Source organism: Stegodyphus dumicola, chromosome 8 (genome assembly GCF_044657685.1).
Source record: "Stegodyphus dumicola isolate Sdum_Otavi_A_Nest chromosome 8, ASM4465768v1".
Classification (NCBI taxonomy): Eukaryota; Metazoa; Arthropoda; class Arachnida; order Araneae; family Eresidae; genus Stegodyphus; species Stegodyphus dumicola.
Window position 1 is genome coordinate 155,515,631 of NC_140775.1, and position 15,978 is coordinate 155,531,608.

The following is a 15,978-nucleotide window of genomic DNA, read 5'->3' on the forward strand; positions in this document are numbered from 1 at the left end:
TTACTAGAAACCAAAAGTTGCGGGAAACTTGATTTGCCTTTCTAAAAGATAATCAAATTGGAGCTGCGAAAATTGGCTCTATGCCAGCTGCCCGAATGACACTCACGTGATACACAATTCGCCAAAAAAGTTACCTCTTCCGACGTCGGCGCAAAACTCGCCTTTTTTGGCGGGATCGTTGTACGAAATTCCCCGACTTTTCCAGATTTTGACTAAAACACTTAAATTCCCTGACTTTTTCCGATTTTCCAGGTAGCGTGGCAACCCTGATTTTTACACAAAGAAATTAGTTAAATCCTTGACAAAGCACACAAAAAGTGTAATTTTAATCAAAGAATATACAATGAAATATTAAATGCCCCATTATTTTCATGCTTTTATTAAATATAAACCATTTGTTTAAAGTGTTTAAATATTTATGAGAGGTTTCCTGCCCCAGAACGTTTAGAGCAAATCATTTTTTTAAATCTAAAATGTTTTGAATGACTTTTTTAAAATAAAAAAGATTATTAATAAATTAATAATATATATAAAAGAAAAATAAAAGTTATCTCACTAATATTTAGTAACCAAGATTTGCAAATAAAAGTGAAACTCCAATATCTGAAAACAAATGTCAGCCATTGTGTAACTTCGAAACCGAAGCAAATAGTGTGATAAAAATCATTTCAACACTACATTTTAAAAATTCTCAAATGGATGCAAAGAAATTGCTTCACCACATTGTCCGTCCACAAACAGCAAATGCACAAAATTTAAGCTCAATAATTTGTCAGGAGATATTTGTAAAATTAATTTAAAACTTTTGACCATCAAAACAAACACGAGTGAACTAATTAAAACATTCTAAAATTCTGTCTAAAACATTAGAACTTTCCCAACTTTTATCACTCAGAAAACAAAACAAACAGACATAAAAACTTTTATTTCCCACATTTACATAGTTACCTTACAAGCAAATACTGAAACATTAAGCCATTAACACTTTTCTTAAACATATATGAGAAGAAACAAATGCAAACAAACACATTATAAGCAAATATTAGCCTACTCTCCCACCACCAAAAAGAGAATTAAAAAAAAGGTGGTGAGGCATAGCTGCCAAGCTGGAAATCTGAAAAACCAGGTTCTCAAACTGAATGGCCACGCCATTTCGAAAGAATTCCAAACTGATTTAAAATACGCTTTACAGTGCATGATTTAGGTTACTTAACTATTTATAATGCAATTTTGATGTAAAATGAATAACTACCGTAATTTCCGGAAGAAACGCCGCGGCGTTTACGTGTTTAAAACTTAAATTTTCAGCGGGTGCGGCGTTTCTACCAATGCGGCGTTTAGGTGCACTAAAAATAAAATATTTCCTATGATGGTCATTGTACATAGTTTGGATGGCCTTGTCATTGTGCATAGACTGGTGCTGTTCCCACACAAAAGACCACTCAGTTGCTTTTTGCGAACGTTATTTTGTTTACATTCTTTCCCTTGAACGGACCTACATGCCTCATTCACCCTAAACGAGATCTCAGAACAATAACATTCTTCCCCCTTTCAAATCAACATTCTCATCAGTTTGAATAGTCTCTCTCCTGTGCCATTCGATGAATCTTCCAGGACCCATCCTCTCCCCACCCCTGCCTTTTCTGCAATTTTTTTCAAAGGCGGACACGACTCCACCTGCCTCGAAATAACGAGCTCTGACGTATTTCCCCTTCAGCATGAATGGATTTTTCTTGGCATTCTGCCAAATACAGATCCCATCAGTTTGAGTACAAGTACTTTGGATAGTTTTTAATTAGGGAGCGGAAAATTTTTGAAAATGTCTCTAAACGGCACAGAAGCTATACATTTCTTACCTTTAATTTATTTTTGAGTTATGGTTTCATTTCATGCATTTTTCTTAACTGGTATGTCATATATCAGGGCTTAGGTTGAGTTTTTGCATCTATACGGCCCACGACGATGTCACGCGCAATTTAATCTATTGCGGCGTTTACGCTGATGCGGCGTTTCTGTGTAATTTTAATTTTTTTCCCGCCATTTTTCTCGAGTGCGGCGTTTACGCTGATGCGGCCTTTCTTCCGGAAATTACGGTATTTTAATTGGAAATTCTAAATTTTATGATCTTTGACTTAGCTTATCTTGTAATTTTCTTCCGCTTTTATACCGAGAAAATCCTGAGGAAAGAAGAGAACCTTTTATTTTTCAAAGTACTTTTAAATATGAGGAAAGTAAAATTAATAATAAATGTACTACTGTATATATGAATTTAGTACTGTTCCATTTATTGATGTGAAACAAAATTAAATGCAAACATTAATTTATTGAACACTGGTTAAATCATCATAAAATGTTCTGCAAATGTCTGCAATAGAATAAGTCAATTCAAATCAAATAAAATTTAATAAATTATGCTGAATATCAGAAGTGGGGGAATGGAATTTGCATGTTTCATTAATTCAACAAAATCAGTTTTCTATTAGGAAACACTTTCTTTAGTAAAGGTTAAATAAAACTTAAACACTGGGAGATTCAGTGATCCACCAGAAGACTAGGATATGTGACAAAAACATGGAGTCTTCCAGTTTCACTGGAAATATTTGGCAACTATGATAGGCAAAAAATATGTTGTGATCAAGCACACTCTTATGCAAATTTTATTCTTTATTTTTCAAGTGATAACAAAGTTGCTTGGACATGCAAAAATGTAAAGTGAAATCCATCAATGTTAAAAAAAACCACATACCAGATATGTTTACATCAAATCTGCCAAAATTAAAAAAAGAACGAATTAAATACTTACAGATTTCACAAATCCAAAACTTGGGGGGGGGGATCAAAGAATAATACAGTCAAAAGTCGTTAATTCGGACACCCATAATCCAGAATGATCTATAATCCGGACCTCAAAGCTACAAACTTTCTGCACATGCACATAGGCGTTTAAGCGTGCGCGTAAGACCTTTACGGCTGTGCATATGCGTGTGCGCATGCACATAATATGTTTACGCATGTGCGTTTAATGTATAACGGACAGTATAAGCTAAGCTAAAATTATCTAATTCAGTTAATGTTGCAGATTGCATTGTTCCTTAATCTTCGAATTGAATCCGCCTTATTATTTTTTGCAGACTGTTAGAGGCGCACAATGAATTGGAAGTTGATCTGTCAGCACTATCCTTATCTTCAGGGCAGATGTTTTTATTTTATTTGGCTTATAATTCCTTACTAAATGTAATATTTCATCTCGATGTACTCCATCTTTGATATGATTTAAATCAAGTTCCTCATCATTATAATTCGCTTCCGATAGTGAAGAAAGTGACAGAGAGGTTATTGAAAACAAAAAAATTTTGATTGACAAATTAGTCGGTATTCTCGACACAACGGACTTGAACAGCGGAACTTTGTAACTAAACAAGAAATTATGTCTGTTTAATAGAATTAAAGAGAAAGTATTATCACATGAAATGAAGCAACTTAAACAACTTAATTGAAAGAAATGTTTAATAAAGTAAACAAATAAATACTAAGCTTTTTCTTTTTGTAAATTTTGATATCCTTTAGATCATAATTGTTCTTTATTTCATAAATTACAGTTTCATATTTTTAATTTTGTAATTTCTGCATGCCATCTTACCATATTTAAACTGATGATCTATAACCCGGAAAAATCGATAATCCGGAATCACCGAAGTCCCGACGAGTACGGATTAACGACTTTTGACTATATTTCTAATATTCTGCTGAAAAAATGTATTATGCTTTTCTTTAAAAAATGTAACATCAACCCTTATAATACCAAATAGAGACCAATACCTCACATTTATACATTGTCACGTGAGGTCTACAGAATACCCAAAATAACACATTTATAAGTATAATTAAAAACTTAACATATTCCTTACAAATGTATTAGGCAGATATTTCAGAATGATTATGATATCCCTTTCTAAATACATTTATGAGTTTTATAGCTGTGTGTGCATCTGCTTCCCTTAATGATAAAAGATTGTAAAACAGTTATGCTACTTGAATTGAAAAAATTCTGCCATGTGATCACACAAAAACTTCCAAACACCAATACATCCACATATTTTTATACTTAAATACTAACTACATAAAATACAAACTACACTGCATTTCATGGACACATTTCTAATTATTACTCAACACAATTTTGCAATAAAGAAGACAATAGCTCCAAATAACAGATACTAGGCTGATCAAAAAGAAACTAGATAAGACCAATTAAATTTTGGAAACTTAGCTAAACCAGGTCAACAAGTCTTGAAACCAAGTCTACAAGCCCTCATCAAATTTTTTTCCATACTGTATTCTCATTTGTGCCTTCACCTCAGTATTTGCAGCATGACTGAAATGTTCCCTAGATATCTTTTAATAAGATCTGTCCAAACTTCTGTTACCTGAAGAAGAGATTTCTTTATTAATCAGACATAGCCCCTCACAGAAATGCCTCTAAAACAGACGTGCTTTAAAATCAATAATTTTCTTTCAACCCTCTTTTCTTCACTCTGCAATATGGTACACAATGATTTGTTTGTATGCCTTTTATTGATTAAAAACATCTGATGTGGCCACCACGATTCCTAGTATGGCCTATTAAATATTCTTTTTAGAACAACAATATACTCATATTAAATACCGATATTTATCTGACTAGCTACATATTTAAACTGTTATCATACGTATAGATAGATTTCATTATTAGTCAAATATATATATATATATATATATATATATTTTAAATTTCACACTACCAAAACGTGAATACATTTGTCATTTAAAAGTCATTAAACACTTCTGTCATTGAAAGTATGCAACAATGACCAACAAGTGCAAAAATAAAAGGCTAGGTAAGGACTTTTAAGCTGGGTAAGACGTTAGGTGTATGTATAAGTAAATATATATATATTTACTTTAGTTTGTATGAATGAGATTATAATATTGTATTTATTAAATTCATATATATATATATATATATACACACATGCTTGATGATATCAGTTGCAATAAAAAAAGGAAATAGATATAACTTCATGTTATAACAGCCCCATACAAAAAATTTCAACATTCTATGGCTAATCGTTTTTGAGTTATGCAAGATACATGCATATGTATGTACTGACCTCAAGGAAAAAAAAAAAAAAAAAAAAAAAAAAAACTTTTTAATTCATCAGTTTTTTTTGGGGGGGGGGAAAGAGTCCTTTACTCTATGCACACATATAGCTATCAGCTATCAAGTATTTAAAAAAAAAAAAAAAAAAAAAAAAAAATCCAAATACATTTGGGAACACTGAAATTGGATATTTCCACCGAGATACGATACCCAAAATTTTTTGCATTTACAGTATTTCCTTTACTTCATACAAGGAAGTAAAAATGCTCCATAATATGCTCTTTCACTGGCTACAAAGAATTATACTTTGAATTAAAATAAATACTAAAATTCATTAGGATGAAGATATTACAAAGTCTAAAGAACCAGATTGTTATTGATATGGTAAACATTATTTCTACTCATAAACAGGCCTTTTCTTATCAGTTAATACAATTTTATAATAAAATCACTTTTTAGATGCATGTGCATTACTTCCTTTACTAATTTTCTTAGACTGATCAGTATCTTTCCGGTTGGTTATGCATAAATTAATATATTAATAAAACACTATAATAAATGGTATCTTATAATCAACAAATGGTTAATACTCTGAACTGAAGCAGCACGCTCCCAGCAAAGGATTCCAAATGCTCCTACACCACTGAATCCAAGAACAACTGGGAATGCAACAATGTCAATAATGTTTTTATTTGAAAAGGCAGAATACTAAATTTCCTTTCTTCTTCTCATAGAGTATGTAATTATATAGTAATGCGTTGAGGTTGGTAAGAGAGAATAATTATTGCAGATAACTTCAACAGAAAAAAGGTAAACACTTCACAAATGGTTAATACTCTGAACTGAAGCAGCACGCTCCCAGCAAAGGATTCCAAATGCTCCTACACCACTGAATCCAAGAACAACTGGGAATGCAACAATGTCAATAATGTTTTTATTTGAAAAGGCAGAATACTAAATTTCCTTTCTTCTTCTCATAGAGTATGTAATTATATAGTAATGCGTTGAGGTTGGTAAGAGAGAATAATTATTGCAGATAACTTCAACAGAAAAAAGGTAAACACTTCACCCCCCCCCCCCCGTAAAGGTAACAAGGTTATGTACGTCACAGCACACTGAAAATGCATTAAGGTTTAGGCAAAATGAAGTTCACAATAGTCCTTTGTTCTTTTTAATTACCAGATTTGGCCCTCTCATGACATTCTACTTCCTCACTTGAAATCGATACTGAAGAGTAACTGTTTTGATTCCATAAATGACACTGTTGCTAAAATGCAGTAAATAAAAAGATGTATTTCTATCAGTAGACATTCAGGCAACATTCCAATTATTATGCAAACACTCAAAATATTCAGTGTTTGTATAATGTTTGAAATGTTTTCTGAATGCAGAAGGGTGGTACTTTGAAAAAATGAAGATGGGATTAAAATAATGTTTATTAAAGTTAAATAATGTCTTAGTCAATCAATTGCCTACATGGTTGACATCACCTTGTTTCTTTTTGATCAACATACTAGAGATTAAAAAAGCCAATGCGTGGAATAATGGGAAATCCACAAACTTACAAGTGAAATTAGCTGTAAATTAATCTTTTTAAAATGAAAATAACTACAATAAACTATTTTTATAAAAATTGTGCTATTGATGAAGTTATTTAAAGCTTACAGAACACATATTTGATGTTTCTACATACTTGAAAATAATATCTGCATGAGATTCATAGAATCAGTTTCATGATTTTACATCTGAACACATCTTGGTTGTAAATAAAATAAGTACATTATTTTAACTTAATTAATACAGCACTATAAAAAATACAACCATATCCTCAAAAACTGAACAAGTATGAATGAATTTCAGTGGCTTTATAAAGCTACTGAAATTCACTTCAGCGTTTTGAAAAATGGTTTAGAAAAACTCGCCACTCACCAAGTTGTAATAAATTTAAGCATACAAAACTGTAAGTAGTCAATATTCATCAAAATTATCCATAAAAACAACATTTGACAATAACATCTGCATTAGATTCATAGCATCAGTTTCACAATTTTATATTTGAATGTATCTTGGTTGTGAATAAAATAAGTACATTATTTTAAGTAAACTAATACAACACTATAAAAATTTCAACCATATCCTCAAAAACTGGATATCTTTATCAAAACGCCATTGAAAATCATTTGACATATTTTGAAAAGTAGTTTAATAAAACACACCAAAGTGAATGAGTTATACATTTAGTACACAAAACAGTAAGTAGTCAATATTCACTTTAATTATCCATTAAAGATATTATTCACAAAAACACACCACACCCCACAACTGAAAAAAACCTTAAAAGCATACCAAAAATTTATCAAATCTAAAACATTTTTAACTAAAAATATTCTAAAACAAAAAATGTTGCATAAAAGAAGACACTGTTTACAATAATAAAGATGTCAGCATCGAATGAACGCAGACTCATAAGAAACAAAGTACTTAAATCTATCTAATCAGAAAATATAATTTTAAAACATACTTTCATACCATGCAAAATTAGATGGGTGCATCTAATGACTTTCAAGATACAAGAACAAAGTGGATTCTAGCATCCCCTCTCAACTAATATTTAAAGACAAAAAAGCAATAAAAACTAATTTTAACAAAAATTTAATGTTTAATTTTTCAACACTCTGATGCCAGATATTTGAAAAGGATTATACAAAATAACAGTGTATAATATTATTGAATACAGAATAAGTGCATATTCATATATCAAGAAAAATTAGGTTATCATGATCAGCAAAAGATGGAAATAAATTAACAAGACTCAAAAGGAAAATAATGGGAAGGATAGGGAAAATCCTTTGAAGAAAAATATTGAGCTAACTTATAAATTTAAAAAAAGGGGTGTTTTTCTTTAATGGGAAACAAATTGCCAAATATGCTAGCCTGTTTGCATCACGTGAGCAATAGCATTGTTGCGAACAAGAGATATCAATGAATATCAGTCAGGCAATGCACATCAATACAGTAATCTACGGTCCTAAATTTTCAGTTGTTTTTATGATGAAGAGCAGATAATCAATTTTCTTTGATTTTGTGCCCAATGCAAAATACAATTATCTGATATTTCTTACAGTGAAAACAGATCATTGTGTATGTGGAACAACAGTTTCTTTGCCCCATGTGCACAGTGGTTTGTTTTTGCTTTAAAAAAATTTAGAGAATTGTACAATTTGGCATTGTGCACATTAAGCATCATATGCAAAATAGTTATTCTCTTCATGGAGCTTTATATATTGTAAGGGCTGAATGCATCCAGTTAGATTACATGCCAATATTTATGTTTAGCATTAAGTGGCATCATCCCATTAACAGAAAATAACTGATAAAGATTATAATAAATGTAAAAAAGTAAACTCAAATGCACAGTTTCTTTCATTTTTCTTTTTTTCTTCTTACCAGATGATCTGAAATTAGAAGAATATTTGAATGTAATTTAATTTTACTTTTAAATTACAATAAGTAAAGCAGACTATAATATATTAAACCAAATATCTCAAAAATGATCCTGTACAGTAGTTTTCAAACTACTGACATTTTTTGTAGTTTTCATACACTTTGCAAGTTTGGTAAAATTCAGCATGAATAGCAAAAATATCTGCAGTCTGAAAGAGAATTACTTAACTTGATTCAGCTGTTATATTTTAAAATTATAAATTATATTCGTCATCACATTTTTATTTTGAGAACTAATCAAATAGCACTTGATGAAATAAATCATGCTTCAAATTGAGAAAAATCAATTTTCACTTGTATTGTGGGAAGGAGGTTGCAAGATATACAGAGTTGGTACTGTTACATCATGTTTAAAAAGCAGAAAAGAAGCATTAAAGCAGTTGATTGGTTTGGTTTGGTTTGGTTTGGTTTTATGAAATTATGGCAAAGCACTCAAGGGCTATCTGCCTTAAGGGAGGGATGCCTTCGTGGAGGACTTTCTAAGGGAAACTGGCTCGTATACACGTTACACATGGGGAAAACACCCATGCAGCCAGCCCGTTCGCAGGATTCGAACCTCGGACCAAACTACCAGTGTTCAGCGACATTACCGCTCCGCCGCTGGTGAGCCTTAAAGCAGTTGAACATCACCACCCCCACCCAAAAGGTATGACTAAACGCCAAGAAACAAAGAGCTGTAATACATAGCTTCACCTTTCCTATGCCAAAGAGTACGCACATGGAATGATAATTAAATTATAAATAGGGAAGTTTGATAAGAATTTTAACAAAAAGTCTGAAAACAAAGCAGAAAAAGATGGTAAAAAGAGACCAACTGATTATAGAATTAAAGAAAAAAGTGATACATCTTAAGCACAGAAGAATTTTGTTAGAGTTCCCCAGAAATCAGCTAAACCTCAAATAACACTTCTAAATAATCTGCTTTCACTGATCACCAGTTCATTCAATGTATGTTTTGTCCAATATAGCAATAAAAATTCACATGTTCTTAACGGACATTCCAATGAGATTGCACAGCACTTAAAACTTCAAAATACTACATATTCTTGTTTATAGGCATTTATTGTGGTGTTACAGATTCAGATATGGCCTTTTTTGTTTCTTAACCTGTCTTTCGGTTCAGTATCTAATATACTCATAGTGTTATGCCGTGAATTTTAATTATATTAATGTTTGTTTTAAGTTATTATTCTAGTATTTTTATTTGTACTCATGTATATTTTTAATCTGGTAAAAAGAGTATTCTTAAATTGTTAAAGATTTATTTAGCTGGTAGTTTCTTGAAAAATGTAATGTAAAAAAAAAAAAAAAAAGGCGTGTATTTTTTTCAGTTAAAGATAAAGTAAAATTTTAGAACCGGTGAGATTTAAATTTGTGATTTTTTTTTTTTTTTTTTTTTTTTTTTTTTTTTTTTTTTTGTAAGCTTATGAAATTTTTGGGGGCAGAGAGAAGAGTTTACCTCGGAGGCTGCACATTGTAAGAAGTTAGTCTGGAGTCTTTATTCTGATTTTGAGAAAAAGGAAAAGGAGAAGCAAAAAGCAGTGGCGGGGCTCCCCCTTTGAGAGGCGAGCGCTGGCTGTTGATTCAGATTTTGGAGCAGAGTCAGAATGGAGAGATTTGAGTTGCAGCATTTTAAGTCTCGTAAGAGTGTGCGGGGGCTTTCACCCCTGCAGCTGGCTTCAACACAAGTGGATCAGGATTGCATTGACTAGGCTACTAGAAGAACATTTTTCTTCTAGATAGATTTTAAATAAAGTGAGTACAGTCAAAAGTCTTTAATCCGGACTCGTCGGAACTTCGGCGATTCCGGATTATAGATCATCAGTTTAAATCTGGTAAGATGGCATGCAGAAATTATAAAATTAAAAATATCAAACCGTAATTTATAAAATAATGAGAATTATGATCTAAAGGGTATCGAAATTTACAAAAAAAGAAGCTTAATGTTTATTTTATTAAACATTTCTTTCAACGCGTGCATGCGTAAAGCATACCTTACGCATAGCCGAAATTAGAAAATTGCAACCAGAAAACTATTTTATTTGTATTCGTGATATTTATAATGACGAGGAATTTGATTTAAATCATATCAAAGACGGAGTACATCGAGATTAAATACTACATTTAGTAAGGAATTATAAGCCGAATAAAATAAAAACATCTGCCCTAAAGATAACGATAGTGCTGACAGATCAACTTCCAGTTCATTGCCGGCGCCGCGACGCCCCCCCCCCCCCCGCGCGCGCATAGCAGAGTGAAATTGATAAGATATGCCTTTATCCATTTTTTATAGCAATTCGTTTTTTGTTTGATGGACATCGAAGCATACTTTCGTTTTCTAGATCCTTTGGGAGCTTCAGCATCGGAAATTCTATTTGACATAATCGAAAGTTCAAGCTTACTTTTATAAAATTGCTCTTACAGTCTGCAAAAAATAATAAGCCGGATCCAATTCGAAGATTAAGGAACAACGCAATCATCAACATTAACTGAAATAGATAATTAGATAATTTTAGCTTATACCTTCCGTTTTACATTAAACGCGCACGCGAAAACGTATTTTGCGCTTGCGCAGACACATATGCGCAGTCGTAAATGTCTTGCGCGCACGCGTAAAACGCCTATGCGCATGCGTCAACGTGGCACATGCGCAGAAAGATTTTAGCTCTGAGGTCCGGATTATAGATCATTCTGGATTATGGGTGTCCGAATTAACGACTTTTGACTGTACAGAACTTTTTCTGTCAATGATAGATATTTTATCTTTTTTCAGCTTTTTCCTGTATTCTTTCCTTGAAACTTGTAATGTAAACAAAGCTCTCTATAATTTAGTTACAGTTTTGCTTATTTTGACTTCTCAATCAAAATTGTTCAAATTTATGAACTTGTATAATGGTGTTTGCACATGTTAAGCAAATACTTTCTACACAGTAAGCTGCTTGATTATGCTTTTTCTCCATCTGGTCTGATTAGTAAAATGAAAAGAAAGGTTAATTTCTCGCCACTAACGATCATGATATAATCAGTTTTTTTTTTTTTTTTTTTTTTTTTTTTCCTTCAGGAGTTTTTAACAAACCCAATGAATAAGGTGATCATAGGTCAGGGAAATATTGAGTTGTTTGGAAAATAATTTCGTTTATTTCCAAAAGAGGGCTTAAGTGTACTTTTCACTGAAACTTCACACTTAAGCTGCATAATCATTACATATTTTGACATCTAACATAGCAAGGCTTGCTTGTGAAAAAGTTCAGTTGATTCTACATAAGTTTTTAGTTGGTGCCTTTTCAAATATGGAAAGTGAAAAGATGCATTTTCGGCATATTTTACTTTTTTACTATAGAAGTTAAAAATACTGTTCAAGCAAGAAAAAAAATTACCTGATGTGTATGGAGAAGATATACTGACAGAATGCCAGTGCCAAAACATGTTTGCTAAATTTCGATATGGAAATTTTGATCTCGAAAATGCAACATGTTCTGGAAGGCCAGTTGAAGCTCATGAAGACACAATAAAGGCATTAATTTATGCAAACTGGCGAATAACGATTTGCGAGATTGCTGAGAGATTCAATTTATCGAATTCGACTATTCATGATCATTTCAAATGCCTATGTTTAATCTCAAAGCTCAACAAATGAATTCCTCATATTTTTATGGAAAGAAATTTGTGCCATTGCATTGACATTTGTGATTTGCTTCTCAAATGTCAAGAAAATGACCCATTTTTGAAATGCAAAGTCACCGGGATCAAGAAATGTGTTGTCTACAACAATCTTAAACACAAGAGATCATGGAGTAAAAGAGATGAACCGGCTTTTGAAGCACTTTGAAAACTGATATTCATCAAAATGATGATGATACCCGTTTTGTGGGATTTCACAAAGGAATCCTTTTTCTTTTAACTTCTATCAGATACCACAATGATCAATTCTGAAGCATACTGTCATCAGCTGGACAAATTGAATGAAATACTTAAACAAAAGCGGTCAGAACTGATCAACAGAAAAAGTATAGTATTCCACCAAGATAATACTAAGCCTCATCCAAGTTTGGTACCTCCCCTAAAGCTTTTGCAGATTGAAAGGGATATACTACCACCATATTTTCCAGATCTGGCACCTTCTGATTATTATTTGTCCCGGTCTCTACAATGTTTTTTTTTTAGGCAGTAAAACCTTTTACTTCAAATGAGATCAAAAATCAGTTGATCCGTTTTTAGCCAGCAAAGGAAAAAATTTATGAGTATAGAATCATGTTACTGCCAGAAAGATGGCAAAAGGTACTGGACCAGAATGAACAATATATAATTCAATAAAATATTTATTCAATATACGAAAAATCTTCTTTCATTTTCATAAAAAGAAAAAGGAATTACTTTCCGAACAACTGAATAGGTTCAAGAACCTTTAATTTATTATAAGATTTTTTTCTGTCAACTTAAAAGACAACCATGATACCACTGAGCATCCTGGAGGAGACTGTTAATCTCAAACGACCTGAAATTTAAAATAGAAGAATCACTTAAAAAAAAAAAAAATTGATATCCGACATCTCAACTGCATATGCCTAAATCCAAAGAAACTGAAATGGCTTTCAAGAATGCAATAACAGCCAGTCATAAGCTACACTCTATTTAGTCAGTTTGGTGAGTTCAAATGGCTGCTTGTGTAAATTATTCCATGAAATCTATGCAGCACAAACAAAGCATTTTTAAGCATAAAATATAATGCCTAAAATGTAACCAACCCTTAATGATACATGCATATGTTCACATCAATCTCTACAGAAAAGTAAAGTTATGCAATAAACAATGAACATGGTGAAAAATGCACTTATTCCACCAGCAGCAATATTCAGTCCCATATTTCTGATGATACTTTTCATGGTCTACAATGAAATTATGACAGTTAGTTTTGATCAACAGCAAAATTGATTTTCCTAATTAACAGCTACCTTCATTTGATTGATTCCTCGAACAAAGATTATGATGCCTACTAATGTTTGTTATTTCAAACGTCATTACAGCTGAGTTTGGCTAAGAAAGTATAATTTATATGGCAGAGCAGACATTTGAATTATGGCTTTATATTAAAATCTAACTAGCATATACCTCACATGCATAGGTAATACAAGCAAGATTGATTGAAACTGAAAGAAATTACTCATAATACCAAATGATATATACTGTGCCAAAATCCAGACCTCCGGACCTCCAGCATTTTTTTTAGAAATTTTTTCACTTTACAAAATCAGGGAATGGGAAATATAACACTCAAGAAAAAGAAAGTATGCTGTAAAAGAAATTTTTCTTCTGAATAGCTCTGACTTCCTAAAGTCACCTTCAAGCACCAGCTGGCTAGGGAATCGCACTGCTGCCAATAACAATATACAGATTGAAATTGTATTGAAGTTAGCCACAATACTTTTGGCCTTTGAGTGGTTGTTGTGTGCGAGGGGATCTGGCCTAAACAATAAGTGTAGCCTACTTCTATGGAGTGGGATGTTGTTCACACTGGTTTTTTTTTTCTGTTGGCAGAGCAGCATGGAAGGGACAGAGAATTAGATTCCAAGAGATTTAAATTCAGCTAACTTAGCAAAGTGCACTGCTCCTTTATAATTTGATTTAGGTTATTTTTTTCCAGCTAATTAGTATTATTATAGCTATCTTATCAAAATAAAATTTTTTTATTATGTTGACAGCAGTTTTTAATTCAGGAGTTGCAAAGGGATCTACAAAATAAAAGCATGTTTCTATGTCAATTAAGCAAAAAGCGAAATTGGTACAAAAAATGGATAAAGGCACCCATCTCGAATTTATGACAGGAGCATAAATTTGGAGGGGGGAAAACAGAGAAAGAAACTTTTTGAATTTTTTGTCAATTCTGATACCTTATGCATAATAAATAATAAAATTTGGAATTATCTGGTCCCAAGTCATTATACAGACTATCACCAGTACTATCACCACTGTTTCCCTTCTTGAAGATGTTGCTGCCCCTCCATTGTGCCAAAGTAGACCTTCAGAAGGATTTCAATGAATAACAGAAAAATCATTCATTATGCTAAAAATAAAATCATGATTAAGCAATGATTAAATGAAAGAGACAGCATTGCAGCCAGGGCCTGCCACTGACAGGTCCAATGTTAATGGTTCAAGCCAAAATATTTCATAAGAAAATGAGACCTAAAAAAACTGAGTGCACATATTTGACAGGTTGGTTAACCAAATTAAAAAATTGCCATGGTATTAAAACAGTTAAAATTTTCATGTGAAAAAGCTTCAGCTAATACTTAAGCAGCTGAAAAATTTGCAAATGAATTCATTAAACTGATTAAATTAGCTCTAAAACAAATTTATTACGCTTATGAAACTGGTCGTTATTTACTATTTATGCACTGAAATACCTTAATGACTTTTGCAGAACAGATCTCAACTGATGTTGAGAACACCAAATGCACAACTTTGGCCATTAAAAAGAATAAAGATTTTCTATGTCAAATAAAAGAGCATGGATGATAAAAACATTCATAAATCACTGATTTGAAGATTATTTCGTATTCGAGGCTGAGTTGGTTTACTGGATGATGCAAAAATTTTCCTGATTATAAACAACTGTTTGGTTCACATTTCACTTAAAGTCTTTTCTTTACAGCATATCCAACATTCAGCCATTGGTTATCCACGTGGTTTGTTGAAATGCAGATATAAAACAAGCTTTTTTAAAATCTGTGCTACGTGCCTTGAACAGCAGCATGATTATTCAAGAATTTTTGGAATATTTTACCATAAAATCTGCGGTGTAGACATAACGTGCATTGCAAGATCACAAAAGGAAAAATTTTCAGATATGTAAAAAAGTGCTTGGCATAATTTACAGCTAATCTGGCCAACTTACTGATTTTGTGAAGAAATACATATCATCAATCAACTAATTAATGAACAGCAAAATCATGGTTTTTAACTTTGGAAAATATCATTGTTGAAAGTGAAGAAAGACTACTGAGAATAAAAAGATTCGGACTGACAATTTAGTGGAAATTCTTGACACGGCAACTACAGGACTTGTACAATGCAACTTTGAAACTGAAGAAGAAATTTTGTCTATAAAATTAAAGAGAAGGCATTGGAACAAAAGAAAAATTAAATAACTTACATTTAAAAGGATTTAATTTTAAAAAAAAATTTAAATATTGAGTCCCTTTTAGTTTGCAAATTTTGATTTTTTTATAATTACAAATGCTTTATTACTTCGTAAATTTAATTTCATAATTTATACATGTCATCTTATAAGATTTAAACTTATAATCTAAAATTGCAAAATTTCTAATCCAGAA

The 15,978-nt window shown here is 31.9% G+C and overlaps 1 protein-coding gene across 1 annotated transcript in view; it reads right to left on the minus strand.

Annotated features, from left to right (window-relative positions):
* Positions 1-906: 906 nt before the first annotated feature.
* LOC118199705 (uncharacterized) overlaps positions 907-15,978 on the minus strand; it is a 149,422-nt gene continuing 134,350 nt past the window's right edge. Inside the window, exon 10 of the mRNA XM_085822621.1 lies at positions 907-8,595. The gene's annotated coding sequence lies outside the window, so the exon portion shown is untranslated. The remainder of the gene's footprint in view (positions 8,596-15,978) is intronic.